The following is a 27,541-nucleotide window of genomic DNA, read 5'->3' as shown; positions in this document are numbered from 1 at the left end:
ATCGACCTGCGGAGTACCTTAATGTGTAGCTTAAATAGAAAATAAGCCTGAAGCTGTTCAAATGTTGTGTTATTAAAAGCCAAGCAGCAGGCTACATAAACAGATGTAAATCTGGCAGCTCATTGTCTTCTTCATTAGTAAGCTAAGGGTTCGGGTAAAGGTGATTTTGGTAAGTGTAAGCATATGAATTAGTGACTTCAGGGCTCTGGGCCCCACTGGAGTATCCCGGACCTAAGGTTATTAGGGATTTACAGCTTGATGCTGGGGCAATTAATTGGTTCACAGAGGATGGTCAATTTTTGATCAGTTTGGTGATCTAAGGTATATAAATTGTCTGGTAGTTTAGTGTATATAGATCCGCTTATATCTGTAAATGCATGTCTAATATTTTATGTAGAATTCCTATTGTGTTTCAAGGAAACTTCCGGGAAGTAGGAAGTTGGTTGCCCTGTAGGTAGACAGGGAAATGTGTGTCAAGTGAAGTCGCACAGTGCATTGCCAAGTTTCTAAGTGATAATTTCGTCGTATGTTATCTGTAGGGAAAGTTTCCGTATGAGAGAAGTGAATAAATGTTTAACGAAGGTCCCCTGTGAAATTCTAGACTTTAGGAAAAGGAGTCAATTGAGTACTCTGAATACGCTTATTTCTGGGAAAATAGCAGGTTCCCCCTGAGTTTGTGTAAAGGGTAGAGTAGAGGGAAGTGCTACTTTACTAGCGAAACAGAATTCTGTGACAGGGTAGAGGTAAGCGCTGCCTGTCAGAATAGAACAGTATTGGTTGTGACTGTGTATTTTCTATTTCTTTTGTTAGGGAAACAGGCAATGATTTGTCCATATTTGAAAGTAACTAACAAATTATTGTATGACATTTTTGTTAAAAACTTATTTTACCGGTACACATACTCGCATTGGGGCTGCTGCTGTTGCGGGTTACGTCATAGTGACCGCGCTGGGATTGGTCAGGTAGTGAGAAATTGGAAGCCTTCTGATTGGTGTGTTAGTGTGAGCCGCGCTGGGATTGGTCTGGCAGTGAGAGACTGGAAGCCTTCTGATTGGTGTGTTAGTGTGTACCGCGCTGGGATTGGTCAGGCAGCGAGAGGACAAAAGGCCTTCCGATTGGTGTGTTAGTGTGAGCCGCTCTGGTATTGGTCAGGGGAAAAACTGATCAAAGAGATTTTTTTGAGTTTGCTGGAAGTGATTATTGAAAGCGAGAGCTATATTGTAAGGACAAATGTTTTACCCAGAGTATGAAAGAAAGAAAGTTTCATGGTTTGTGAAAATAAAAAAGTGGTTCATAAGGGACAAACCTATAGTGATGCGGAAAGGAGAATTAATTCCTCCACCGCAAACGCCTGCAGCTTTCATGTTAATGAAATATGGGTATCACGTATGTTTATGGATAGAAAATTGGAGAGAGTATACGAAAGGTGATGGGGCACTTGCATTTCCGCCTGATGGTTCTTTAAATTTGGGAGTTTCGAGGCATTTAGGCAAAACAATGCAGAAGCTCGAGCCGAAACCTAGACCGGCACAATTTGAGTCATTAACGGAATGGGAAGAGGAAGCATATGAGCGGGAGAGACATCGCCCAGGAAAGGGGTATGGTTTTAGTAGTTATCATCATGAGAGTCATGGTGAGAGGATGTATAGATGGAGACAGGCAAATCTGCAGAATTGTTTGTTCCCGGTTAGGACAGTAGGAGAGTCAGCTGGAGGTAAAAGTAAAGAGAAAAAGAAGAATCAAAAGAGTTTGAATTACCCGAATTATATGATTCATGATGTTGGGGATGAGGATGAGTTGCTGGATGACATTCTAAATAAGTACCAACCAACCCCAACCCCGTATCAAGGAGAATGTGTGGCATCGGCACCTAGTGCGTCGCCAGTAGAAACTCCTAGATTAATGCCTATTCCTACGAGCAGTAGTACAATGGACAGAGTAGAATCAGTCCAAATTACCAAACCGATAGTGAGACAAGAAATGACTGAATCTAGTGGTTTTACAAATTCCAGTAAAAATTCTGAATTAAATAGGTCAAATGGAAAAGAAGGAAATGAATTAGAAGCTCAAACAAAGACATTATCAGAAAGATTAAAAGAGCTGACCACAAATATGGAAGCCTTAACGGTTCCTGTAACAATAGGTCCAGTAATTCCCATTTGCAATAATAAAATAGCATCTGAAACTACATTGACTATTCCTATGAAATCAGCAATGCCCGATCCTAGGAGGAAGTTGTTTTATGAGAAGGGTAGTAATGAAATGCCGAGTTTGTCTGAAATACTTTCCCCAACCAAACAGAAACAAGTATTGAATGTCGCAAATATGTCTCAAGAAGTGACTGAAGGATCTACAGGATGTATGCATGGGATAAAACCTCGACAAAAACTAGCTGAGGTCCCAATAGGACTGAGTGGTGATGAGTGGGCTGAGTGGGTTAAGAGTCTGCAAATGAAAGGTTCAGAGCTATAACTTTTGGATGTTGCAAGATTAAAGGTAGATATGGAATAATTGATTGCTGGGACTATTGGTACAGATAGGTGTTGGACCCGGCCTCGTGGCGTGGTCCTTAACCCCCCTGGACTGTGGCCGTTCCCCGCCCCGGCCTTCACGGGCCACCCGTCTGAACTGCTCCAAGGCCCTTCACCTGGAACTGCACGTGGTCGCATGCTCCTCATGGCTCCGCCATCTTGTTGGCATCTACGTCACCCCGTACACCAGCCGGCGCGACCCCGCTCAACCCGGCCTCGACCCCAGCGAAGCCCCGACCTCGAGGCACCACGGACTGGCCAGGGGGTGCCGCAGGAACCATTAATCGCCCCCGGCGGAGGACGGTATCGTTGGGACCCCCAACTGTCCTCCCCTCTCGAGGTGTGATCGCCCTGCAAACTCCCATGGGCCTGGCGCCTCTCCTGCTGGGCGTCTGGCCACCTCCACCCGGCCACTCCGCCCCCTTGGGCGCAAGGGTCCGGACATCAAAGGGCTCCAGACCTATATCTGGGGCGACCCCACCACAGCTCGGCAGTTGTATCCCGGAGTCGAGAGCCCTGCTGATCGAATCGCGGCTGACCCTACGGAGAAGAACTCTTGTCGGAACCATCACGAGCCCTGCTGACTGCGTCGCGGCTCCCTCTTGTGAACCTTTCCTGAACCACCTGGAACATCGGAGCCCTGCAGACGCCGTCGCGGCCCCACCTCGCTGAGACCTTCCTCGGAGCCCTGCTGACGACGTCGCGGCTCGAGCTGAGCAGAAACCATCTTGAGAGCCCTGCTGATTGAATCGCGGCTCTCCACGAACTGTACGCCAGAGCCCTGCTGACGCCGTCGCGGCTCGACCCCTCCGAGATCGGAGGTCCTCCAGCTTGAGGATAAGAACTGGGCCCCAGGTACCCTCGTACCACATTCCTGCCAAAGACTGTCCCGCTACCCCTACCCTTCCAAAGAGACATTGAGACTTTTGGTGGATCCCTCGATCCCTTCGTGTAAATATCGAACTCGTAACCTTTTATTGATGATAAAGAATTGCTTGTCTTGAGACAACCTCCTTGAGTCCGGTGTGGTGGTGTTACTGTGCTAGTACGTGATAGGAGAAGGATCTCTCAGGAGACTTCTCGGCAGCGCTCGGCTACTTCGTGCAGTGCGAGGGCCCCCCTTGGTGGTCTCACCGACTCCTCGGGGTCCGCCTTCCAACATTTGGTGGCCAGCGACGGGATCCGAGCCGAACGCAGTACGTACCAGCCAGTACCCACTAGCTACCCATCCAAACGAATAGCATCATGAGCAGCCAGGAAAACAACGCGACAATGGAGTTCCAGCCCGAACGGCTGGAAGAATATACGCACAAAGAATTAAAACAGTTCTGCAGAGACAAAGGCATTGCAACCACCAGCCTCGGTACCAAGGAAGAGATGCAGAAAGCTCTGAGGACATGGCTGGAGGCCGGGGCAGGCCCCTCCCAGGAAGAAGGGCCCTTGCCCCTGACGGAGACCACAGCAACCGCACTGACCCCGGCAACCGGAGGACGAAAGAGCCTAGAAACCGGCCTCTCCGAAGAAGAAATACGAGAGCGGGAAAAGGTCCGGAGCCACGAGCTAGAGCTCGCCCGACTGCGACTGGACGGCGAACTCCAGCTGGCAGAAAAGAAACTGGCCCTCGAGCAGCTACGCCTTCAAGAAGAGATAGAAGAGAAGAGACGACACCGGGAGTTGGAGGAAAAGAAGCTCACCCTTGAGCATGAGCGCAGCCTCAAGGAGCTCGAGATCAAGGCCAAGAACGGAGGGACCAACACCCCCAGTACGAGAGACACTCTACCGCCTGCCGAGGCCAAAGTACATATCCCGAAGGAGGTCGTCAAGGAGTATTACAAGAATGACGATATCCAACAGTGGTTCAAGGCCTATGAGGTGGCCATGACCTCCCATCGAGTGCCCCGAAAAGACTGGGGCGCAGGCCTGTGGGGGCGATTCCTGAGTGAAGGGCGGGACACGCTGCTCCAGCTACCGGAGGAAGTGATGACCTCCTACGATCACATGAAGGAGGCCCTGCTCACCCGCTACGGGCTAACAGCGGAAATGTACCGCCAGCGGTTCCGAGACTGCACGAAAATCCCGGGTACCACATGGGTGGAATATGTGGACTTTTTTAGTCGGGCCCTAGAAGGGTGGATCAAAGGCAGCAAAGTAACCACCTACGGGCAACTGGTCGACCTCATCGTGTGGGAACATCTTTCCAACAATTGCTTCGTGGAGCTGAGACAGCACCTCCTCGACAGCAAAATGACCGACCCGCGGAAACTGGCCGTCGAGGCCGATCGATGGGTCAACTCCTGGGTCCCCCGGAGCTCAATGGGGGAGTACCAGAGGAACCCCAACGGACCCCCACGCCAGCGTGGTGGGGGGGGAGGGCCGAACAGGAACCGAGACCCTCCCGCTGGGGCCCCCAGGAGCCCCCCTCGAGGGCCACCGCAGCCACATCTCTCCCCGAGCCTAGCACGAAGGGTGGGCCCGGCCCGACCCGGACCACGGCCACCAGTGACCTGCTATTGCTGCCAACAAACCGGACACTTTGCCAGCGACCCGGCCTGCCCTCTGAACCGAAGAAACGGGGCCGGCGGGCCCCCGCCCCGGCAGCTGACAGCCGCCGCCTTGGGGGGAGGAGAAGAGGAAGAAGAGGCCCTCGACCGAGAAAACACTGAGTGGGAGCCGGCAGCCATGTCCCTGGTCTGCCTGGGTAGCCGGGAGATGGTACCCTGCACCCCCATCCCAACCAACACCCAGAAGTACCGGCAGCAGGTCACGGTCAACGGACAACGGGCCGAAGCCCTTCGCGACACCGGCGCCAGTATCACCGCTGTCCGCTGCCACCTGGTGACCCCTGAACAGATTCTACCGAATGTGCTGTGCCCTGTCCGGACGGCCGACAACAGTGAAAGCCTATGCCAGATGGCCCTGGTCCCCTTCGAGTGGGGAGGGGTGACGGGCCTGCTGAAGGTGACAGTGCGCGACGACGCCCCGGTCGACTGCCTCCTGGGGAACGACTTGGAGAGTTCCCCCTGGGCTCAAGTAGAACGACGAGAGCACCTCCGAATGTTGGGACTGGCTGATTGGGCCTGCGCCATCACCCGGTCCATGACCGCCCAGGCCCCCCGCTCATCCTCGACCTCCGGGACCGCCCGACCCGAGGGGCTCACACCCCCTCCCGCCAGCAGCGAGGAGGAGGCGGACACCGACCCTGGGTCCAGCGAATCCTCCCCCGAAGAGATGACTTCTCCGAGCGCCCTACCAGAGCTGACGCAATGGCAACACGAAGGGGGCCCCACCCGAGAGCAGTTCCAGCAAGAGCAACAGTCCTGTCCCTCTCTCGAAGGGGTCCGGCAGCAGGCGACCGCGCAAGCCAACGGTGACCAGACCGGCACCCACTGGATCTACTGGGCCGAGGGCCTGTTGTACAGTGAACAGAAAGTAGCAGAACTCGAGGCCAGCCAGGAGGACATGAAGCGGTGGTACGATCGCAACACTTCTACTGTAGAATTCGAGCCAGGTCAGAAAGTATGGGTCATGGCCCCGGTCGAACCCGGCGCCCTCCAGGACAAGTGGACCGGGCCCTTCAAGGTGGTGGAGAAGAAAAGTCCCGTCACCTACTTGGTCGATCTGGAGTCCCCCCGGAACCCCCTCCGGGTCCTACATGCTAACAGGCTAAAACCCCACTTCGCCCGGACCGAACTGAGCCTGCTGCTGGCGACCGACGAGGGGGGCGAGGACGACTCCGAGCCCCTGCCCGACCTCTTGCAATCCGACATTCACGATGGATCGATCGAAGGGGTCCAACTCGCCTCGTCCCTGACCCCGGAACAGCGCAACGACTGCCAGCGATTACTGCGGGACTACGCAGCCCTCTTCTCTCTCACCCCGGGGGTGACCCACTGGTGCGTCCACGACGTCGACACCGGGGAGAACCCCCCCATACGACACAGAGCCTACCGGGTGCCTGACCGAGTGCGGGCCTGCATCCAGGCCGAAGTAGCGAAGATGCTGGCCCTGGGGGTCATCGAGCCTTCCGACAGCCCGTGGGCCAGCCCTGTCGTCCTGGTGCCCAAGGCCGCAGCTCCCGGCCACCCCCCGGAGTTGCGATTCTGCGTGGACTACCGAGCCCTGAATGTAGTAACCAAGACGGACGCACACCCGATACCCCGGGCCGACGAACTCATCGACCGCCTAGGGGCCGCTCGCTACCTGAGCACGCTGGACCTCACCGCCGGGTACTGGCAAATCCAGCTCACCCCCGGCGCCCAAGAAAGATCCGCCTTTTCGACTCCGGATGGGCATTACCACTTTCGGGTGATGCCCTTCGGAATGAAGAACGCCCCGGCCACCTTCCAGCGACTGGTGAACAAAGTTTTGGCCGGGCTTGAGGCCTTCAGCGCGGCCTACTTAGATGACATTGCCGTGTACAGCAACCACTGGGCCGAGCACCTCCTCCACCTAAAGGCCGTCCTGGCCGCCCTCCAGCGGGCCGGGCTCACAATCAAGGCCAGCAAATGCCAAATCGGCCACGGATCCGTGACCTACCTGGGCCATCAAGTGGGGAGCGGGCAGGTGGCCCCCCTCCAAGCAAAGATAGATGCCATCCAGACCTGGGAACCCCCCACTACCCAGACCGCTGTCCGGGCCTTCCTGGGCCTCACCGGATACTACCGACGGTTTATCCGGGACTATGGGAGCGTTGTCGGCCCCCTCACAGAGTTAACGTCCAAAAAGCAGCCCAAGAAGGTACACTGGACACCCCGCTGCCAAACAGCCTTCGACACCCTCAAAACGGCCATGTGTACTGCTCCGGTGCTGCAGGCCCCGGACTACCAGAAGGAGTTCGTGGTACAGACGGACGCCTCCGAGTATGGGATCGGGGCCGTTCCCTCCCAAACTGACGAAAAGGGGCTCGACCGACCAGTGGCCTTCATCAGCCGGCGACTACTGCCCCGGGAGCAACGCTGGAGCACTATTGAGCGCGAGGCCTTCGCTGTGGTGTGGGCCCTCAAGAAGCTCCGGCCCTACCTCTTTGGCGCCCACTTCCGGGTCCAGACCGACCACCGGCCCTTGCAATGGTTAATGCGAATGCGGGGCGAGAACCCCAAACTGCTGCGATGGTCCATCTCGCTACAAGGGATGGACTTTGACGTCGAACACCGGCCCGGCAATGACCACGCCAACGCCGACGGCCTGTCCCGCTTCTTCCGCCTTGACGAGGAGAATCCCCAAGGAGATGGGTGACTCTCCATGCCTTCGGCTGGGGGGGACACCTGTTGGACCCGGCCTCGTGGCGTGGTCCTTAACCCCCCTGGACTGTGGCCGTTCCCCGCCCCGGCCTTCACGGGCCACCCGTCTGAACTGCTCCAAGGCCCTTCACCTGGAACTGCACGTGGTCGCATGCTCCTCATGGCTCCGCCATCTTGTTGGCATCTACGTCACCCCGTACACCAGCCGGCGCGACCCCGCTCAACCCGGCCTCGACCCCAGCGAAGCCCCGACCTCGAGGCACCACGGACTGGCCAGGGGGTGCCGCAGGAACCATTCATCGCCCCCGGCGGAGGACGGTATCGTTGGGACCCCCAACTGTCCTCCCCTCTCGAGGTGTGATCGCCCTGCAAACTCCCATGGGCCTGGCGCCTCTCCTGCTGGGCGTCTGGCCACCTCCACCCGGCCACTCCGCCCCCTTGGGCGCAAGGGTCCGGACATCAAAGGGCTCCAGACCTATATCTGGGGCGACCCCACCACAGCTCGGCAGTTGTATCCCGGAGTCGAGAGCCCTGCTGATCGAATCGCGGCTGACCCTACGGAGAAGAACTCTTGTCGGAACCATCACGAGCCCTGCTGACTGCGTCGCGGCTCCCTCTTGTGAACCTTTCCTGAACCACCTGGAACATCGGAGCCCTGCAGACGCCGTCGCGGCCCCACCTCGCTGAGACCTTCCTCGGAGCCCTGCTGACGACGTCGCGGCTCGAGCTGAGCAGAAACCATCTTGAGAGCCCTGCTGATTGAATCGCGGCTCTCCACGAACTGTACGCCAGAGCCCTGCTGACGCCGTCGCGGCTCGACCCCTCCGAGATCGGAGGTCCTCCAGCTTGAGGATAAGAACTGGGCCCCAGGTACCCTCGTACCACATTCCTGCCAAAGACTGTCCCGCTACCCCTACCCTTCCAAAGAGACATTGAGACTTTTGGTGGATCCCTCGATCCCTTCGTGTAAATATCGAACTCGTAACCTTTTATTGATGATAAAGAATTGCTTGTCTTGAGACAACCTCCTTGAGTCCGGTGTGGTGGTGTTACTGTGCTAGTACGTGATAGGAGAAGGATCTCTCAGGAGACTTCTCGGCAGCGCTCGGCTACTTCGTGCAGTGCGAGGGCCCCCCTTGGTGGTCTCACCGACTCCTCGGGGTCCGCCTTCCAACAATAGGTTAAAGGGTTATCAGGATGATGAGCTTGTGTTTATGTGTAGGAGTGTGACTTGGAGAGCAAAGAGTTTGCATGAGAAACTGGAAGAATTAGCTTTAGAAATGGGAGAAGATATGACAAAACATTGAATTTTGCAGAAATCCTATAGAGTAGATTTTACAGAAAAAGACATTGAGAGTCTAAATACAGCAGGGAAAAAGACATAGATAAAGGAACTATTAGTGCTGTTGAGGAAATGGGGTGACGTGGATAGGTGAAGAAGTAGGTGGACAAGGAAGAAGGAACCGACGGTTAATAAAGGTACATTAGCATTTGCTGTAAGGGGCAAATAGGAGCCAGTATTTGAGGCTCCAATGAGAGAAGTCACTGGTGGAAATTATGTTCATGTTCCTTGGACCAGACAGGATATATTGTCATTTATGAATGATTTCCCAAAATTAAGAGAAAAACTAGTAGACTGTTACAGGCAAGTGGAAAGGTTTGTGAAGGTTTCAAAGGTCCTTTTAAAGGATTTAGATGGGTTGTCTTTGTCGTGCCTGCTGATTTGTGGACTGAATGTAAAATTACGATTGGGTGGCCGACAGATGAGTACCCGAGAGACAAAGAGACAGGAGCCCCTCATCCAGAAGTCATGAAAAAATATGAACAGGTGATCAACTTTTTGAAAAACAAAATACCCCCTAAAGAAACTGATTGGGTGAAAATAGACAGAACTATTCAGGAACCTAAGGAGTCTGTGCATGCGTACCATGAAAGACTTTTACTAGCTTTCAAACAGTACAGTGGATTCGAAAATCTGAGTGAGCAAGAGATGAGTCATTTTGTGTACAGATTTGTGTATGGGCTGAGAGCGGATATTAGTCAAATGATACAACACCATCTTTTGTGTTGGCAGAGCAAACCGATTGATGATGTTTTGCGTTATTCCAGATATTGTAGTGATGACATAGATTCAAGATACTGTCAATTGATAAAGCGTACAATTTGGGCTCAGGTGAAGGTAGCCGAACAACAAGAGAATCAGTCTAAGAAGGAAGGGAGTGGTGGAAAACAGAATGGGTCGAAACCAAATATTGGGAAAGGAAAGGGACAGATTAGTATCGAAGAAGCAAAAAAGAAATGGCCTTGTCACAATTGCGGCCAGATAGGGCATTGGAAGAACGAGTGTAAGGCTCCACCTAAGACTAATAATGATATTTTGGTTCTGACTTCACAGGTGCGGAGTGAGGAGGGTGTTCGGTCGCAGCCGCCTCTGCAGCTACAGCAATCTGCTGGTCCTCAATACCAGGTTCCCCAGCCACCCCTTCCACAAAGCACGGGTGTGCAAAGGTTTAGTCCTGAAACAGGATTCTATTCACTGTAACATTCAGGTAACAGGAGGATGTAGATTAATAAAGACACCACAGTTTTTCCTGAGGTATGACGAGAATAGCTACATGTCAAGTGATTGACGGTGCCTGAGGGGGGGGGAGAGTGCGTACTTGGTGCCACTCTTAAGGTAGAACAGTCAGGTCCATTCATAGATGGAAATGTGGGAGGTAATGATATTACATTCCTAGTGGACACTGGTGCTACCCATTCTACTGGAAGATCAGTGGAAATCCCAAACCTACCCCTCTCGGGAGAATTCATACAAGTTGGTGTTTCAAACAAGCGTATTAGAGCTTCTCTTACCAAGCCAATAGAGTCCAAATAGGCACCTTCAAGGATGTACATAGTTTTGTTGTATGTGATTCTAGTCCAGTAAATTTGTTAGGGAGGGACTTGTTGTGCAAAATGAATTGCACCATTTATTGCACACCGGATGGTGTTGCATTTCAAACACCAGATGAAGACATTATGTACAAAATGATGTTGGTAAATCAAGAAAGAGAAGCCATTGGAATGTTTCCTGTGTTTTACTTAAGGAAGTTGTCTGAGGAGCTAAAGGAAACTGTAAACATGAAAGTTTGGGATTACACTGGTCAGGATGTAGGATTAATAAAAAACATAGACCCAGTTAAAATCAGAGTGAAGGAAGGAGCAACATTCTTAAATGTTCCACAATATAAATTGACACCTGAGGTAATTCAAGGAATTACACCAGAAATTGACAAAATGATCGAGCAAGGGATTTTAAGAGAAATAATGAGCAGTCCTTGCAATTCCCCTATAATGGGAATCAAGAAACTGAATGGGACATATAGAATATGGGTAAACAAGATTGTTATGCCCTGCTGTCCCATTGTCCCGAATCCCGCTGCCATTCTTTATCAAATTCCGCATGATGCTGAATGGTTCACAGTGATTGACTTGTGTCATGCATTCTTTTCAATACCATTGCATCCTGACAGCCAGCCATTATTTGCGTTCAAATTCAAAGAGCGTATTTTGGCATGGTGCCGGGTCCCTCAAGGGTACACCGAGAGTCCATCTATCTTTAATCAACTATTGAAGAAATGGTTGGGACAGTTGAGAATGCCACGGAAATCAGTTTTGGTGCAATATATAGACGACTTGTTAGTGGCGTCAAAGACTAGAGAGGCTTGTGTAACTGATACCATTGCCCTATTGAATCATCTTGCAGAAGGAGGACATAAAGTGTACCCACCAAAATTTCAATTTTGTCAAAAAGAAATTCACTATCTGGGTCTAAAAATTGAGAAAGGAGTAAGAAAAGTCACTGCAGAGAGAATAAGAATAATCAGAGAGATGAGAGTTCCAATAGCTCAGCGGGAAATTAGGATGTTCCTTGGCATGGTAGGTTATTGCTGTCAGTGGATCAGTGGGTTCTCATTGACCACTAAACCTCTACTACTCTTAACTAGGAATGATTTGAGTGATCCAAATGTGCTAAATTACGAAGAGATGGAGGCTTTTCAAAAGCTAAGAAATTGTCTGTGCGAGGCTCCGGCTTCGGGAATGCCCGACTATGAAAAGGATTTTGAACTGTACTGCAGTGAGAGAAATGGGTGTGCTTTGGCCGTGCTAATACAAAAGCATGGGAATGCAAGAAGGCCTGTGGCCTATTTTTCTTTGGTATTGGATCCATTGGCTGCTGCTCTGCCTGGATGTTTGAAGGCAGTAGCTGCAATAAGTGCAAGTTTGGAGCAGAGTGAAGGTATTGTAATGGGTTATCCTTTGAAGGTGTTTGTGCCTCATTCTGTAGAGATCCTTTTGACAAAAACAAGGACTCAGCACATGACGCACAACAGATTGACTCAGTATGAAAGAATAATTGTGGGTGCAAGTAATGTGTCTGTGTTCAGATGCAACTCTGTAAATCCTGCCACATTATTGCCTGACGCACAAAATCCAGAGGTGATTGATGAGAATGAACATGACTGTCTGGATGTGCTGGAATTCTGTACTAAACCTCGGTATGACATTAATGATCAACCTCTGTTAATGTCAGATCATGTGATCTTTGTGGATGGATCTTGTGTGAGAATGAAAGCTGGAGAATTAAGTGCAGCATATTTCATATGTACAGTATGTGAAATTTGGGAAGCTTCAAGTTTGGAAGGTGTGCGATCTGCCCAGGTGGCTGAACTGATTGCCTTAGTGAGAGCCTGCCGATTGGGAAAAGACCTGAGAGTGACTGTGTTCACCGACAGCCAGTATGGCTTCGGTGTTGTGCATGATTTTGGAATGCTTTGGTTGCAGAGGGGATTCTTGACCTCTTCAGGCACTCCCATTCGAAATGGCCAGCATGTGAGGAAGCTTTTGGAAGCTTTGCAAATGCCAAATGAAATTGCGGTGGTAAAATGGGCTGCATATAAAAAAGGTGGTGACTATGTCACAAGGGGAAACCGCTATGCAGATGAAGTAGCTCGATTCTGCGCTGAAGGCAAATGTTCTATCAATCGGGTAAAAGCATATGAAGACCCAACTGTTCAATACATAATGCTAACTAATGAAGTTGAGACATTAGAAGAATTGAGGCAGTTACAAGAAGAAGCAAGTGAGGAAGAAAAAGAAACCTGGAAGAAGACAGGCTGTTTCCCACGAGAAAATGATGACATTTGGGTTTATCGGGATGGAAGATAGTATGATTTCACATTTTGCCAGAATGTACCATGGACTTGCACACATAGGTAGAGAAGCCATGATTAGATTATTCAGGCAGACATGGTACATCCCCAAGTTCCGGGTGATAGCTGAAAGCTATTGTCAGAGGTGTCTTACCTGCCAAGTAATGAACCCTAGAAGAAGGACAGTTGTGAGTATGGGTGAGATTGGGTGAGTGGGAGGACCTTTCACTAGATTAAAAGTAGATTTTATTGAGCTGCCCCCTGTAGGAAAACTCAGATACGTTCTAGTGATTGTCTGCTTGTTCTCACAATGGGTAGAAACTTACCCCACCGGAAGAAGTGACGGTTTGACGGTTGCAAAGCTCCTGTTGAGGGAATTTATTCCACGATTTGGTTTCCCAGTAACGTTTGAAAGTGATAGGGGTACATATTTTGGAAATGATGTGATCAGGCAGATTTGTGAAGCACTCCAAATTGAGCAAAAGAAACACTGTGCCTCCCGTCCAGAAGCTTCAGGAGTAGTGGAACACGTGAATGGTACCATTAAGACCAGGTTAGCAAAAATGTGTGATTCCACTGATTTAAAATGGCCAGATGCTTTACCTCTGGTCCTAATGTCAATGAGAAGTACCCCTGATGTGAAGACTGGATTGAGTCCCCATAAAATTGTAATGGGTCGAGCTATGAGACAGGCCTACATACCTGTGAACCAATTAATGAATATTACTGATGATGTCATACTTGACTACTGTCAAGGTCTAGATGACGTGGTGCATTCTGTGTTTCATCAGGTTGGATCGGATGCAACCACCACCGAGAAAAAACCAACGCATGATTTGATTCCTGGAGACTTGATATATATAAAGGTGCATTGGAGAAAGAATAGACAGAAACCTAGGTGGGATGGACCCCACCTGGTGGTACTGACTACAACAACTGCTGTGAAGGGCAAAGGTTTACCGCACTGGATTCATGCAAGCCATACCTGTCGACCCAATGTGAAACCAGTAAACGTACCGGTGAGCAGACTTCTGGAAATATCTGACACCAGTTCGGAATCAGGAGGTGAACAACAAGAGGCTATTATAAGACGGGAGGCTGACTCTGAGACTGGTGAGTCTATGCCAGAAATATCCAATGTGATGCAGCCTGATGAAAACCTTGTTGAAACTCCACCTGACAGCAGTTTGGAAAGTATTGGTTAAAGTCCAGATGAACCTGAAATAATAGAAGTTATTATTGGAGAAAGAGGAGTACTACCCAAACAAAAGACTGTTAAAGAAAGTGAACAGAGTAGGAAGGGCGCCATGAAAAGGGCAAGAGAAACAGAGGGTGAACCAGAAAGTGAGTCAAACAAAAGGTCAAGAAAGTGGGACTAATGGCCCAGTGGTGTCAAAAGGCTCAAAGATAAGATTTTAAGGAAAAATTTGGAAGATTTAAAGGAGCAAAACAATGAAGTAACTAGCCCGACAGATACAGAGGGGTTGGAACAAGAACAAATATTACCTTCCACTTCCGAGACTGTTGAAGAACCAAGAGAGAAACAGTCTGAAGGAGGTGTCAAATGATCAAAAAGGACCAGATAGCCAACCAAAAAGAATAGTGCTCCTGACTGAATGTATGTAATTCTAGAAGACATTGAAGAAGCTGATACCACTCATGATACAATGATAACGAAGATAGTGAGGGTGAGGACGGAAGTGTTCTGAGACCTCCTTAAGGTTTATGTTGAAAGTAGTACTGGTTTCTAGACTATTGGATGTTGATCAAATATTAAGGATTTGACGAACTTACCTGTATGTGACAATTTTTCTGGAGGAGACGATTCAAAAAGAAATATAATAAAAAAAACATATATATATATTAAAAAAAACAGCAGGAGAAGTTCGACGTTGTAGCTTATTTAGGTTCATTATAGAAGGGGTAGAAAAACACCACAAGTAGAAATGGATAACACAAGTAGTAGATGCAGTTTCTTAAAACGTTGGTGCAAAATGTGTTTATGTTGTATGGTCTTCTAGTTGGTATTATGGATTGTACTAATGGTTTTGATTCCTATAAGCTTAAATCACAAAGATCCCTCTATTTCTATAAACCTCTCAAACCCTGTAAATAAGGGAAGTATTGAACAAACAACTGCTTCAGTAGATAACACCATTCTTCACCAGGATAAATCCATTTCAGACTATTCCTTGAATGTCTTTACTAGGCTTTTGTATGAATATGTAGAAACAATGGAAGTATAAGATTGTTATGTCTGCATGAAGCTACCTGCGTTACTTATCACCATCTTCCATTGACATATGGCATCACCTATAGTGTGTTAGCAAGTCTATTCTACAAAACTGGCAAAATAGAATATTATTACTCTGATCAAGATACTATGGGGCTTATTTATAAGCCCCTTGCGCCAGTTTTGCACCGCCGTTGCGTCACTTTTAGTGACGCAGTGGTGGTGTCAATATTGCGCTATGTTGCACCATATTTATGAAGTGACGCATCTAGGCAGATGCGCCACTTCGTAAGCCCCTGTGCTACATTATACCTGCGTCAGGTATAATGTATGCAGTGTGGGAGTTGCCCCACAAGAAAGGATCGTAGGAGTGGCGCAGCGCAATCTATGAGAATTTGCTGCGCCACTTCTAGGACACCAATGCGTCACAACCTAATGCCTGCCTCATGGCAGGCGTAAGAGTGACGCAGGCCCTTTCACGTGGGGCTTGCCCCATGTGAAAGAAACATTGCTGGAGTTGCATTGGGCTTCCGACACAACTCCAGCAATGCGCCACTTTTTGTGCTGACAGATACATCAGTTATACTGACATATCTGTCCTTCCTTACGACATGATGCGTCATATTGTAAATATGACGCATCATTGGTGTCGCAAGGAGGGCACACTGAGAAGTGGTGCATCGCTGCTTTCATGCAGCGATGCACACTTCTCGTAAATGAGACCCTATGTTTGTAAATATTCCAGTAGTAACTGAGCTTAACAAGGTGAAACCTGGAAAACATTTAGGTGAATTTTTCCTGCAAAAACCCCCTTTGACTTCTGAGTATGCTTGCAAATATAATTTAACATGTAGAATGCGGAAAGAGGAAAAGGTTTTCCTGGATATGGTTGAGGAAAGAAGAGTGAAATTTCAAAGAAAGTCAATAGTTGATAGGATGAAAAACCCTCTGTGGTCTTTCAGGGAAGGAGATTATGGAAAGGGAGAAAAGTATGCCCCAATGGCTTTAGATTGGGCACAACAGGGAAAGTTATGCATTTTTAGAAACAAATCTGAGTATGATAATTATTTCATAGGTTCCAGTGAATGTAGGGATTCCTACCAAATTAACGGAGGATGGGGAAAAGATTCTGTTTTTCAAGGGGTCTATTTTGTTTGTGGGGACAAAGCATATTATAGATTGCCAGACCACGGGTATGGCAAATGTTAATTGTTTTTCCGAAGATCTACCATGTAGATCAAGGGGTAAATGGAATCCTTGAAATAAGTCAAACTCGTAACACAAGATCTAGTTTTGTAGAAATTATAGGTGATATTTTTGGTGCGTTAATAACTGCTGTAGGAGTTTCACTAAATGCACTTCGAATTCGCAAGTTGTCCACAGTGGTTGATCGTTTAGCAACAAATACTGCTGGTGGAATTTTGATGATTACCATTGAAATGGTTGCTCTGAGGGCTATGGGGATGCAGAATCGCCTTGCTCTTGGTATCTTATTAGCAAGAGAGGGCGGGGTCTGTGGAATGCCTAAAGTCCAACATTGTTGTACATATATCCCTGATAAAAGTCAGAATATTGAAAGGTATATTAAAAACATTACCAAACTGCACAGGGAATTGGTTCCACTTGAGAAGGAGTGCGCTTGGGAAAAAATATTCAAAAGTTTCTCTACTGTAACTAACTGGAATTCTTCTTTTGGAAACGCAATATTGGGAAAGGTAGTGATCCCAATAATTTTCACCATTACACTAGTTTTAATGATAAGAGTAGGCATCAGTGTGCTATGAGAAAAAGGAAAAATATAAGAAAAGGTGAAGAAAATAAAGGCAACTTAGAACAGGAGAAGACAACAAGAAGTGATAAAGAAATAAGTTAGAAGAGTTGAAAGAGAGATTTTACATTGAAGATCAAGGAGAAATTGTTTAAACAAAACTATAATGACTAACAAAGTATTGAAGAGTTGTGTCAGTTCATGAAAATTATAGTTGGGAATAAAATTATGGGTGGTGTGATGATGATTTTAGAAAATCATCAGAGGGAGGATTGATGCAGCGAGGGAAATTAAAAATGTATGTATATCCTGCTCAGATTCTCCCATAACAGGTAACCCTACTAATTGCATGGTTTGCAGTGATCATTTAACCAACATCACATGAACCCGTGGGAAAAGTTTTGCAAATAATCAAATTTATTAACTCATTTCCTCATGGTGTGACATGCTTGCTCATTATTCTAATTACAGTAGTGAGAAAAACTTAGTGCATGATGTAACGCATGGAGTGTTTCGCATATTTGCATGGCATGCACGTTTTATTTTATTAATAGCTTGCAGAGTGTTGCTTATTTGTTAGGTAACAATATTCAGAGTAGGTATAAGGGAATTAGTCGGGAGGGAAAAACAAGGGTTTATTTCAAATTAATTTAATTGCATTAATACGCCATGTCTCAAGATGGCTGATTCCTTACTTCCTGACCTGCGTAATAAGAAATTTAAGGCCTAACATCTTGGACCAAACCTGCGCATGACTGTTCTACTGTCGTCTGTACTCATGACTCGGCAAAATACTATTCATGCTTTGGGAAACGAGTGTTCTTGAATGGAAGCCAGCAGTGTGTCTGCCAAAATAAGTCAGAGTAAAGGGACATCTGGAGATACAAAGTCATATTGTTGCCAGCAGTGAATGAACAATTGAAGTCTCTCAAAGACAAGGACGTAGAATGATAAACTGTATAAATTGCATGAAGGAGAATAATGACTGCCAAAGACATTGTTTGTCATACTAAAATATGAAGCAGTAACCCATGTGAACAGAGGTTTGAAAGTATCGACTAAGTGAAAGTGACAAAAGTGACAAGTAATGAAATGACCATTACGAATGAATACTGTACTGACAGGTTGAAACCGGACTTTCAAAATTATACTTTTTCCTGGTCACCAGAACCAATCAAATCTTCAGAAATGTAAAGAGTGAAACATTTTAGTATAGAGAGCCAGAAAACACATTATAAAAACTGGACTAAAAGGGGCGGGGATATGTTCAGTTGCCGAATCTATGAAGAGAGGAGGTGATGCTGATATGCTGTTGGATGCTACCTATTCTCGGAGGATTACTGTAGAAGACCCCTAAGATACGAGACCTTTCACAACACCAGCCTGGGTGGAGTTTTTGCGACGAGGAGGCCAGGGTGAGAAAGATAGAGAGCTTTGAGTGTAGTTTATGTTAGGCAGTTAAGTGTGGGAGATTTAGGGACCTTTACTTTGATACATGTTTTGCTTTCTTTCCTAAAATTATATCAATGGTTGGACTTCATGGCCAGGGGTTTAGCCTTTTTCTGATTCTTTGATAATATGGAACGTTCAAATGAAATTTCAAACTGCAGCACTAATTAATCTGCCAATTTCAATGAATTTAGTGACTATTACTGCTGAATAAAACTGCTTAAAGATATATGATTTTTGCATAAACTTATATAAAGAATCTTTACAAAAGCCACTGTTTTTGTGATTCTTTAGAGTCCAATAATTTCTTAAAATTACAATGATAAGTTGCTAGTGATAATTTCAAGCTGGACTTGAGGTTTCTTCACCATCAACTATTCAACTAATTTGGTCCATCGACCTGATTAGCGGAGTACCTTGATGTCTAGCTTAAATAGAAAATAAGCCTGAAGCTGTTCAAATGTTGTGTTATTAAAAGCTAAGCAGCAGGGTACTTAAACAGATGTAAATCCGGCAGCTCATTGTCTTCTTCATTAGTAAGCTAAGGGTTCGGGTAAAGGTGATTTTGGTAAGTGTAAGTATATGAATGAGTGACTTCAGTGCTATGGGCCCCACTGGAGTATCCCGGACCTAAGGTTATTAGGGATTTACACCTTGACGCTGAAGCAATTATCGCTACCCTTTTCTTCAAGACATCTGTATGATGCATCGTACTTCTCAGATAAGAAATTTCTCCCGCTTTTTATTCTTTTGACACTGTTCTTCATTTATGCACTATGTTTGGGTTTTTGCAGTGAGTGACATTACTGTAGTGCTGTCCTGTAGTCTCTGCACATATGTTTTAATTGAGGGCTGTGAGATCATGTCCTTTTGTTCCCATTTGGCAGCTGCCGATCATTTATACAACACAGCATGGGGAACTTCCCAAGCTCACCTTGTAGCTAAACGCGGTACTGGATTCTCCGCCCACCACTAGAGATTTGGCTACTATGCCTGGTTAAAGGAAGGTTTTGGGTATCTGGCAATACATTGACAGTATTTGTCTAATGCACTAGAATGTTGCTGGTCACAGCACATGTGACCCTCCGCTGTACATGTTTTAACATTGCTACCATAGACATTGGGAATTCATCTGTATACAAAGATATCAAGCCAGCTGTACTCACTTTTACATTGTCACGTGTAAAGATTGAACCTACATATCTATTACTAAACATGACGCAATGTTTGCTATTTGATTGTATATGTAACCCATTCAGTGTACATACGTTTACAACACTAGTGCACATGAAATACATGTGTTTGAACATGGCTGCCACAGACAATAGGCAAATGGAATCCATCTGCATATAACATTACCGAGAAGGCCTTTTATGATTTTAAATTTTTTGCAGGTTAGGATTCAAACCTCAGATTTACTGTGAGACGTGACGCAATATTGGCTTGTAATTGTATTCCCTATTATGTGCAACCCAGGCAAAACACACTGATGTCATCAGTGATGTCATTTGAGATGTCATCAGTGATGTGATGAGTGATGTCACTGACCATGTCATGAGTGATGTAATATGTGACATCATCAGCAGTGCATTGCGGGGGCACAAGTTATAGTTAGCTGAACTAACTATAACAGGGTAATTTCTAGGGTTTTGTACGAGGGAAATGTCCAGCTAACTATAACACCCCTGAAACCTATGGTTTTTTAAGTGAATTTCTAAGGTTTTTTAAATGCCAATTCCTAACTATAACGTGCCTGAAACCTATAGTTTTTTCAGTGAATTTCAAAGGTTTTTTAAATGCCAATTCCTAACTATAACGTGCATGAAACCTATGGTTTTTTAAGTGAATTTCAAAGGTTTTTTAAATGCTAATTCCTATCTATAACTTATCTCTGAAGATATCATGTTTAATGATTTTGATTGGATGTCTATATTTTTCAAATTCAGTGTCATTCCATGAATTACATTTTTTTTAAATACTTTTTTATCACCATTTTTAAACGTATTTTTTCAATTAATTCTTTTAAAAATTAAAAAATATTATATATTTTTTAATATTTTTCAAAATATTTTTTTAACTATATGTGCAAATCTTTATTTTATATATTTTTTTCCATGTTTTTGGATCCGCGCACCCTATGCGCACCGTTCTCGATCCCTACCCGTTAGCATCCGCGCATGGTATGCGCTGGGTACGTGTTTAGTGCGCGACTCCCAGCCTATACGCGACACGTTCGATGTACGTAACGCGACATTTATGCGCTTCCGCGATGCGTCATCTGCATCTATGACGCGGTGGGTGCGTGGATCCCGCGAAGTATTTAACATTTAAAAAAACATATTTATGTATTTCATGTGAATATTAATTGAAGACAAACTCTAAACTAGTCTTAAAAGTAATATATTTTGACATCTAATCCTATATTTCTTTTTAATTCAATTTTGCGGATGCGCGCTGGGTGCGTGCTGCGTACGCGCAGGCTGCGCGGATCCCATGTGACCTGGAAAAAAAGAGATTTGATTGGTTCATTACACTTCCTGTTCTAACTACTGAAAGACCCCACCCATTTCAATCATTCTTCTTTGAGCTTCTTGGTGAGAACCACCTCTTTGGAGAGAAGAAGATTTTTTAGACTAAGTTTACACTTAGCTCTAACTTTTTTCAACCAAAAATGGCTTCAGGGCAGCAAGCATCACCTGCATCACCTCATAGTTCTGAGGATGAATTTTTGCCGGAGGCACAACTCAAAAAACATTTTTCTTCAGTGGTGTGGAAATTTTTTACTTTTCCCGAGGGGCAGAATAAGACCAATGCCACCTTGGTCACATGCAAGGTTTGCAAAAGAGTGCTGTCGCGAGGGGATCCTAACAAGAAATACTCGTGCGGCACGGCTAGTATGATGAAGCACCTAAGGACCCTTCATCCAAACAATCTTGCAAAAGAAGAGTGCCGACGGATGAGAAACACTCCTGCTCCTGAGCCATCCACCTCATCGCAACCGAGCACATCAAGAGTGCATCCATCAGCCCAAACCTTGGACATCCGTCCTCAATTTCAATTTTTAAAAGTGCTCTGCACTAAGTGCAATGTGACTTTGTGCTATGGCGAGCAGTCGATCGATCTGATCTGCCGCCGCCAAGAAAGTCACATTTGCTCGTTTTTTTTTTTTTTTATAATTCCCTGAAGTTTATTGTTTGATTTCTCCTATTTTTTTTTTTTTTGCAGAAAACCCCCAAAAATTTAAAAATTGTTTAGAAAACCCAACAAAAATTATAAAAGCAGAAAGAAGAAAAAAAAAAGTTCTTGTAAGAACTAACTTTCCTGGTTTAAAAAAAGAGCTAAATTTCTTTGTTAGTGTGTGAAAGTTTAGATGAATGTATGTGTAGTACGTAATTGACTGAATGAATGCATTAGTGGCGTATGGTGAATGTATAAGTGCAGAACTATAAGGAAGTGCTGCAGCATCACACAGTAACCTCTTTAACTACAGTGTGCTGTAGTACTTCCGAAGCACAGGGATGCACATATGTACATAAATATGTTGCAAATCTATGCATCTCTCTGCACGGCTGCTTAAACTGCAGCCATGTGGTGACACAGGCACCCTTGCACCATAGTGCAAGGATATCTGTGTCATGTGCTGTTTGTTTTTCTGCAGGAAGACACACCTTCCTGCACAAAAACAATGAGAAAATGTATTTTCCTCCTTCAATGTATGCTGAACATTTTAGCATGCATTGAAGATATAAAAATGTGGAGAAATGAAAACAATACTCCTTGTTGTGCTTTCCTACACCAATTTTAGAATGGTACAGCATTCACAAACATATCGAGATTTAAGATTTATGATAAAACTAGACATGTGTCTTGTTCTATGAGTATTCAGTGCAATCATGCACGACAACACTTATAGAACACCCTATCAACGCAAAGTGGTCTGCATGATGAGGTTGTATTTATATGGAGTATAAAAAGTGCACAGAGTGCCTTTTCCTCTCTTTCCAAATATGAAACAGTATCTTACACAATCACTATGTTACAAAAAGTGACATATTTCCGTTTTTAAATTCCCTTGCGAATGATAGAAAGTAAGCACAGAGTTTTGTCTGCAAACATGTTCAAAGAATGATTGAAATGATTGCAGTCCTTCAACAGCTAAAAAGGTGAAATATTATGAACCCCTCAAATTTTTTTTTTTGCAGGTCACATGATATCTGATTATGGTCAGATTTCAAAACTACATAAACAGAGTGTTTTTAGAAACGTGTTTCAACTTTGTAGCTTCTTGCAGGCCTCTTCATCCTGCATATTGAGACTTAGTTAAACTTACCTTCACAGTAATAGGAATAAAAAATGGTATACATTTTTTTTCTGTTTTTCATTCAAATATAAATTCTTAAAAATTGCTTATTTTAAAATTTGGATCTGTGAAAGAAAAGAAAAAAAAGTATAACATATAATAATACATATATCACAACACAACATAATTTCCACAAAGTAATTTGTTTGCCTTTTTTGCTGTTCTCAGAATATATTGAATTTCACTAGAAATAGTGATTTCAATGGTACTCATCACTTAACTAGAAGGATTGTTAAAAAAAAACCAACATACTATTCTCAGTAAAATACCAGAAAATACAAATCACACATATATGAAATGCTTACATATTACAACATTTTATAACTTTAACTTATAAAAACTGTAAATGTTGCCGCATTAAAATATTCACCGAATGAATGACCACCAAAAAGTCCATAATTCAAAAATATACCTTTCCTTGAGGCCAAATGGTATTTTTACACTCCTTCTTTATGTAAATTGTCCAATGGTAGTCCTCTTAAATTATAATAATAAATTCCTCAGAGAGTGAATTATCTTCCTAAAACTTTGGCTTTAAAAATATTAGGTAGGAATTTGGTAGTTCACTAGGCAAACGTTGTTTGAAAACCAACTGGGCATCATTACAAAGTGTCCAGCCTTTGTCACATTTTAGATAGGCAGTGTAATGTCCAGATGTGGTGGAAGGACCATCATGGAAAATATTTGCAATTGCTACAAAAGTCCTTCCTGATATTGATAGTTGTGCTGCTACAAATTGCTTTATTAAAGTATCCAATTTTCTTCCGTCAGCTGTACAACTTGCATCATTAAAATGATGTATTTTCCATATTTTGTTAAGAATAATGTGGATAACATTTCTGATTTACATTGGCTACACTCCATGTTTTGAATTGCACCTTTCACTAATTTATTGAAAGACACTGATTTACAGTCTGGTAATGTTAAATACAGAAATCTCTCAGTGTCTACATTGGTGCTACATGTATACATGCAATTTTCACAATAATGTTCCCATTTGTAAGAAAGGCCAAAAATATTTTCTATTTCTACACCTTCATTTTCAAAAATGGAAAGCATATACATTAAAAAATTCCTGAGCATCTTGTTGGATATTTTGTGTAAATTGTGTACAACCAGAACACACATCCAAAAGACAACGGACATCTGAAACAGATTGTATATTACTTCTATATGTTGTCAATTTTTCATAGACAGAATGCAACAGAGAACAAAATCTTTTTTCCCGATTCTGCATAATTTGTGCTTGCAAACCTTTCAGATAAAAAACAACATTGACCACTACATTAGCATAGCAGTTGACACCAGAACTATTTTCAAACTGATAACCAACAATCTCTTCAACAGTGTCCAATTTCTTTTTACCTGCAATCACAACATTATCATGTTCTTTTCTTTTCTTGATACCTTCAGAACAGATATTTTCTAACATTCTTTTTCGACCAACCATACGCTTTTCAAATACAGGATATTGACCTAAATTTGGAGCATACACCCTTCTTAACCTATTATATTCTTTTACACAGTTTGCATCTGCAGTAACCTTTGTCTCATCAAAATCAATCAAAAACAAACCCGATAATGTTCTGACTCGCGACAAAGCAACATATGCCATACCCTCTTTAAATACAGTAGATCCAATGTTCACAAATGCACTGTCTACACTTAATCCTTGAGATTTATGAATAGTCACTGCATATGCCAGAGAAAATGGAAATTGTTTCCTACGGACATAGAAATCTTTAACAAGCAAAAAACGAACTGAACAACGACCAATTTCTTTAACTTCATCAATCTGATCAAATTTAATTTTTAAAAATTCAATTCCTTCTTTTTTCTAATAATTCACAAAATCCACCACTTTGCCCATTGCACCATTAACTAAACCTTTCTCTACATCCAAATTACGCTTTAAAATTACCCGACAGTTTACACATGCATACAGTGTCTTTTCCAAACCAGCAGCTTTATATATATTTTTTCTAAACAATCTAGTTTTGATCTCAACTTACCCGTCAAAATAATAGTGATTCCTTCATGTAGTATTTTATCGATGGCTTCCATTTTTCCAATTTCTTCATTTTCCAATTTTAATAATTCTTCGTTGAATATTAAACACTCACGCAGTGTCGCCATTAAGCAAATCACTGACTTATTTTTAGCAATTTCCACGTACACTTTTGCAGGAACTGCATTGTAATTTGGAAAGACATTGCAAAGTAATCGACTCTCCAAAGCTTCTTTTCCTTTTTTTGAAAGAATTCCAATTCTTATATCTTGAAGAATACTTCCATATTCAGCATCATTTGCCTGTCGCATATTTGTTTTCAGTTCTTTGTATTCACAATTACTCCAAATGTTCACATTACCAACACTGCCAAGAGACTTTCTGGTATCTTCATGGGCAAGTGTTTTAAAAAACGGTTGTCCTTTTACCGGTGTCAGTTGCAGTAGATCTCCAAAAACGATGACGTGTTTTCCTCCAAATAACACGTCATACTCTGTTTTAAGAATTTGCTGCATTCTTAAATGCACAAAGGCAAGCATCAAGTTTGAAACCATGCTCACCTCATCAATAATGAGAAGTTTCCTTTTCTTCAGCACTCTTGAAACTTCACAACAAGCTTCTCCAGATAGCTTGTGGTATTCAAATTTGTTCTCATGCTCTACTGGCAGCATTAGTAAACGATGTAAAGTAATTCCTTTAATGTTATGTGCTGCCAACCCAGTTGGAGCAGTGACAACACAAGACAAATGCGACTCAGTTGTTTTTTGCAGATAACTTTTAATTACTTTAATTAAGAAACTCTTTCCTGTTCCAAATTGACCACTCACATACATTTGGATAGGTTGAAATGATATACATGAGCACACTCTCTTTTCATGAAGTAATCCATGGTCAATCTGCTCCTTCACTTGCTGATATATTTGTTTCTGTTCAACATTTAGTTGGTCTTCCAAGTTTCCTAACTGTATTTCATCTTCTTGTGCTTGATACATTGCTGTTTCCACCTCATTCATTGCAATCGCTGCTTCATTTTCAACAATTGGTTGTCCTAGGGGATCTTGACTCAGTGCAGCAGAACTTTGACTGTCTTGAGAACTGTCTCTAGCAATCTCAGCTGCAATTGTAGGTTCTTGATCAATTTCATCATTCAACATTTTGCGAAAGCACTGCATTGTATTCTATCTTTACAAGCATTAAATGAATCTTCATAGCTGGAAAAATCTCCAAGTAATTCCAGTTCAGAACACCATGGTTTGAACATTTGCAAAAGGGCTAAATAGTAAAATTCCCTTTTGTCACCAGTGTCGCAACTCAGTTTTCTGTGATTAATGAAATTTCCTTTCCTTTGTTTCACCAGACATCCTTCAGAACCAATCACTCCATATTTTCCATCGTTGATGTTCTCTGTAATATTCCGTTTAAAAGTGTAGTTTTGCAGCACTTCATAGAGACACATGTTCTCAGGATGATGACTTCTCTTTGGATAGTATGTGTCCAACATATTGGTTTTCAAAATATTTGTACTTTCAGGGTCATTTTCTGCTAAATATTCAATTTCTTGAACAGATCTCAGTATCCGATTTCGCATTCCTGCAAGACCTAGACTCACCCAAATGATTCTTCTACTTTTGGAATATAGACTTGCAGATGATAACCTATCTGAACATTCATATGCTCCAATTTCACGATGCGATAACATCTTCAAACTGAAACTGTATCATTTCTTACTTAGAGTCTTCTCGTGAGAAATCTCTTCCCACATTTCTTTCAATTCAGTCTTTTCTGATTTAGTAATGTAAGACATTACATATCGAGCAACAGCAATGGAATTGTCCGCAACATACTGAATATCCATGTTAGCGTTCCACATGGATAAAATAACTGGATTGTAGTCATTTATGTATTTTGACTCTTCGCTTCTTCTTAAGTTGTAGGTGTTTTTCAGAGACTTTCTTGTGATGGTATGTCGTACAGCTGACATAAAACTGTTCACTCTTCCTTTGGCTAATACAAGACATGGAAATCCAAAACGACATTTGGTATAGAACTTATCCTTTGACTTGTACTTTCGTCGACAGTATTTTCCACACCTGTGGCTTTGAAATCGTAAGACTTGTTGTTTTAAGTTTTTCTCTTCTCTGCTATTTGGAGAACACATGTAGCATAATCTTCAATGAAAGACAAAACAGTTTCATCTGAATCTGTTCCAAATTTGGGGGCGTCCTTGACCCATAACAACATATGTATGTGAGGAGCACCTCTTGCTTGATACTCCTTTCTCCAAAAGAAATCCACAACTTCTCCAAGAGGAGGATTCTTTTTATTGCAGATGAAAGACATCATAGCTTCAAATCTATGATTGAAATATCTGCATACATTCACAGGATCCAAAGAGCACAATTCTCCAGATGTCTTGTATTCAATATTTTTTATATTGGAATTTGCCTCTCGAAGAAATTCAAGTAAATCATCCCAAGCATACTCAGCACAGCTTAGTGTAACAAACCATGTAGGAGTTCCGTAGCATACATTTCAGTTCTCCATGTCGACGGTACCAATATTCATTAGTCCCACGCTGACATGCCATCAGATTAATCAACTGAGATTCTAAATGATCATCTCTCTGATGCACGTTATCCATAAAATCCTTTGCAGTTACATTTTGCAGATCTTTCCAGTTTTTAAAATGTGATTTACTGCATATGAAAGTCCAGACAAGTCACTTTCAAACAGAAGATGAAACATATAAGGGATACATTG

Source organism: Triturus cristatus, chromosome 7, assembly GCF_964204655.1.
Source record: "Triturus cristatus chromosome 7, aTriCri1.1, whole genome shotgun sequence".
Lineage (NCBI taxonomy): Eukaryota > Metazoa > Chordata > Amphibia > Caudata > Salamandridae > Triturus > Triturus cristatus.
This window is presented reverse-complemented; position numbering follows the sequence as displayed.